Source organism: Pleurodeles waltl, chromosome 3_1, assembly GCF_031143425.1.
Source record: "Pleurodeles waltl isolate 20211129_DDA chromosome 3_1, aPleWal1.hap1.20221129, whole genome shotgun sequence".
In the NCBI taxonomy this organism is placed as follows: Eukaryota; Metazoa; Chordata; class Amphibia; order Caudata; family Salamandridae; genus Pleurodeles; species Pleurodeles waltl.
Genome location: NC_090440.1, coordinates 1,338,324,387 through 1,338,329,201, shown reverse-complemented (window position 1 = coordinate 1,338,329,201; position 4,815 = coordinate 1,338,324,387).

The following is a 4,815-nucleotide window of genomic DNA, read 5'->3' as shown; positions in this document are numbered from 1 at the left end:
AGTGAGTGGGCCTCTGAGTAGATTTATAAGTGTCTGAGTGGGTCTGTGAGTGGGTGTATAAGTGTCTGAATGGAGCTGTGAATGGATTTCTGAGTGTCTTAATGGGTCGGTGAGTGGGTGTATGAGGGTCAGTGTGTCTCTGTGGGTGCATGATTGTCTGTGTGGGTCTGTGAGTGAGTGTGTGAGACTGCGAGTGGGTCTGTGGGTGGGCATCTGAGTTTCTGAATGGGTCTTTGAGTGGGTGTATGAGTGCCACTGTGTCTGTGAGTGGGTACATTAGTGTGTCCTTGGGTCTGTGAGTGGGTGTAAGAGTGACCGAGTGGGTCTGTGAGTGGGTGTATAAGTGTCTGAGTGGGGCTATGAGTGGATGTATGTGGGTTAGAGCGTCTCTGTGGCTACATGGGTGTCTGTGTGGGTCTGAGAGTGGGTGTCTGAGTGGGTCTTTCTGCAGGTGTATGAGTGTCACTCAGTCTGTGAGTGTGTGAATAAGTGTGTCAGTGGGTCTGTGAGTGGGTGTATGAGTGTCTGAATGGGTCTTTGAGTGAGTGTATAAAGGCCAGTGCATCTCTCTGTGGGTGCATGAATGTCTGTGAGGGTTTGTGTGTTGGTGTGTGAGTATGAGCGGGTCTCTTAGTGGATGTCTGAGTGTCTTAATGGGTCTTTGAGTGGGTGTATGAGTGTCTGAGTGAGTATTTGAGTGGGTGTATGAGTCTCACTGTGTCTGTGAGTAGGCGCATGAGAGTCTGAGTCCGGCTGTGAGTGAGTGTCTGAATATGTCTCACTGTGCGTGAATTAGTGTGTGAGTGAGTGTGTGAATTTAAGTTTTTTTATTATTTGTTTCGGCATGGTTCACAACTCTGTTGTGGAGTTATACAGCGTATAACGTATACATGTTCATATATATATATATACATAGATATCTATTTTACCTAGTGGCAGTCGCCACTAGGTAGTTATAGATGGGACCTAGTTGATATATTGAAAAATCACTTTTTGTTTAACTAATAACTTTGGCGCTGTTTGATGAATTATCATGAAATGTTCCCAAAAAATATGACGCTCACTTCAGCGTCCGTCTGGAAAGTTTTAGGGTGATCCGTCAAGCAGGGGCCCAAAATAAGAGGGGATTCCGAAACACTCTTTCCACATGCTCTTTTCCATACAGATTTTGAATAGGAATAGCGCCTGAACCACTGGGTAGAATTACACCAAATCTGGCAGAAAGGCAGCTCTTGGTCCTGAAAGCAACTGTTTTGTTATTTGGTGTAAATCTGTTCAGTAGTTTTCGAGAATTTAAAGAAAAAACAAATTTGTATACATAGGGATGCAAAGGCTCCACAAATCCTCCTGATCTCGTGCTGAGATCTGATTGGCTGACAACACTTCAACAAAGAAGTGTTGGCAGCCATGTAGGGACTCGGCTTCAGCCGACTGCCAGAAAACAAGATTAAAAGAAAGAAAAGGGGCCAAGGTAGGAACTCTCTGACCCCTTAGTTCTGGTGCTATGGTCCCAGAGCCCCCCCCCACCCCCCAGCAACAGCAGAAAAGAGTTTTTTTTTAAAAGAATTGGCAGGAGTCGCAGCAGATCTGGTGAAAAGAAAAAAGAAAAAAGAAAAAACTAGTGCGGACTACCACGTTTGTTTAAATGAAGCCCCTGGGTGGACCAGGCATTGAAATGTTGAATGTGGGTGGCCTTTTTGGCCCCCTACAGCCCCGGGGACCCCCACCTCCCCAATGCTAACAACTAATAAAATGCGGAGGTCCCCCTGCAGCACCGGAGACCACCATCTCCCCAGGGCTAAAAAACTAATTAAATCTGGGGCAGAATATATAACGAAATGAGGGGGGCTGCCCTGCCCCATCCCCTGCAGCCCCAGGGACTGTCACCTCCCCAGGGCTAAATTTAATTACAATGGGGGGTCGGTTCCGGACCCCCGGTCCCTGGGACCACCACCTCCCCGGGGCAAATGCAACATTGGAGGGGGGCCATGCGGCTGCCCTCATGGAGCCAATAATGGCCCTCTGGACTACCACCCACCAGGGCTGGCTTCCGCTATGTCCTGGTGTGCCCACCCCTGGGACATAGCCCTTTGCTCTCACTTGTCGGGAGCTTTGATAGCTTCCGCCAAGTCAGAGCAAACACTCCGCTTTCTGCAAGTGAGAGCTGTCAAATAGCTCTTGCTTGCAGAAAGCAGAGTTTTTACCTGTTTCGCTGCACGTAAATATGCGTGCAGGGAAACACATGAAAACATTTCTCCTACGAGATCCCCTTTGGGGTCTTACTATTAAGACGAACAATATATTCTGATTCCGTAATGCTTTCATTTTTTGGCATTGACAGGGTGCTGTTTTCTGCCAGAGGTGGCAACAGGGAAAAGAGGTTACACATTATGGAATCAGAATATTTAGTCCGTCTTAATAGTAAGACCCCGATGGGGTTCAATGTGGATGGGGAGCTTTATGTACATGTGGGTTGAGTCTTAGACTCTTAGGAATTTCTTTATATGTATGTTTCATTTTTAGGTTTACTAAAGTTATGACAGAAAAATATTTTGTAAGATTATAAATGCTCCATAAGAAAATTAAAAATAGATGTGTTCACACATAATCATTCTTTTGTGATAATGTGATTTAAAAAAATTCATGGTTTAGTTCTTTCTAAGAAAATTGTTGTGGCCACTTGGCTGAGATTCGAAATTTGAAAGGTGTCATAGGAAAAGATTTTTTGATTCATTTTATTAAGACCTTTTTCTTGGATTTATAATAATTGGAAATGGGAAGAGATTTGATGAAGTAATGAATTACTGTGTTGATAGTACTATGGAATTAATCTCATATGAATATTTGTGACTTAACACTATGTTTATTTTAATAATCAGTTACTTCTCGTTAGACATTACATCATTGATTTATTTTATTTTTTAGTTATTTTTATCATTTTTTCTTTTTCCCATTTTGTCTTATGTAATTTTTTATGGGACAACTGACATCTTTCTTTCTTTAATGGATAATATATGGCCAAATCTAGGCACATATAGTATTTTTACCTTGTTTATTTGTGGGTGTTTTATGTCTCTTTAAAGGGCATCGAGCACTAGGGAAATATGGGCTATGAGGAAGATCTGTGTAATTGAAACGCGCCACCATTAAACTTTACTTTGCATCTAAAACTTTGGAGTGCAGTCTTTTTAATGCCCGTGAGGAGTGGCATCCTCTTTGTTACATAATAACGGCTGCCGGTGGATCATTTTATGATATATACATATATATATATATATATTACATTGCAGTACGAGCCTATAAAGAAATAGCAGCAAGTACTTTTGGGTCAGAACTGAGGTTCACAGACATAGAAACGTGCGCTTCAGTCATAGGATCCCTGCAGATATGAAATGTATATGTGCACACACACAAAGTCCTACACAACAATGGAACAGAATACCAGAAGAGCCACATACACTTTCATCAACTCACCAGACACCTACGGTCTGCCTCACTCTCACTTGCACACATTCCCCACATCCTCTAAAGCAAAACTGGAAGTCACTCATTTTCCTACATCTCACCCAAGACGTGGAACGACTTCATGGCGAACTACACATCAGAGCCTCCTCCTCATGTTTTGTGTTTTGTATGAAGCTGAAGCCCTGGCTCTTCGCATATGCACCTTTGAGACCACACACTTACACACCTGCTGAAGCACCTGGGTTCCCTCCTGGGTGATTAGTGGGCTACACAAATCAACATAATATCAGCATAATATAACATAACATTGGTAAAGCGGAGTGTGGGTCTCGCAGGTCACGTCAAGGCTGCACTGGCAGAGCTCAGTGTGAGTTCTCTGGAGTAGCTGAGGGAATTCCAGGTCATGATAGAGGTGCACTAGTAGAGCCGAGTGTAGGATCTCCACAGTGGGCAGAAAGTCTTACAGGCCAGGATAGCACTGAACAGGATGAGCTGAGCGTGAGATCTCTAAAGTAGTAGAGCAGTGGTCTTCAAGCTTTTTAAAGTCACCCACCCCTCAACGTATTTTCTCATAATTATTCTATAAAATTGGCAGCTCTGAACATATTTGTCAATTGAAACATTGCAGTTATGTTCAGTTATATCTTTTAAAAAATGCATGATTGCCAACATGCTATTAGCTGGCTGGCCTCCCGGAAAGTCTAGAAGAAGGGTCGAATTGGCCTACAGGGCAATCTGCCTGTGCCCAATGGGCTGGTCTGACAGGCCATTTTGTGTGGGCTATGTTTTGGCTGTTTGTGGGCCCGTTTTATGGTCTGCTGGGCCATTTTTGTTCTATTGATTTCCTTGACATTACTACAAATACTGCCTGCAGCCAGTACAAATGCGTGCAGCCACCAATAAATTGCAAACCATAGTTACAGCATGTCCGTACAGGTTTAAAACTGCCCCGATTTGAAAATATGAGCTACTTTTTTAGCTATTGGATTTATAGGTAAAATTTATTTTGATGCCTGGCCCTTATTTTCTGTTCCATTTCAACCCTGTATAATAGTAACCATTAAGTGATATTTTATCAGAAATAGAGGAAAGACTTTGAGGAGCCTTCTATGCTTCCCCATTTTAAAAACCTACTTCCAGCCAGGACATGAGTGACAAAATACATTACTGGTGGCCCATTACAGAGTGGCTCCTTGCCACTTTGTTTTCTTTCCTCAAAAACTCTTTCAACCATGTTTTCTGTCTGTTTGCTGAGGGACACTTCTAGTTTGAAGGCATCTGTAGTAGAGGATGTTGCAGGTATGGATAGAGTGTAACAGTTACAGTTACTTAATAAACTGCATGTCTGGA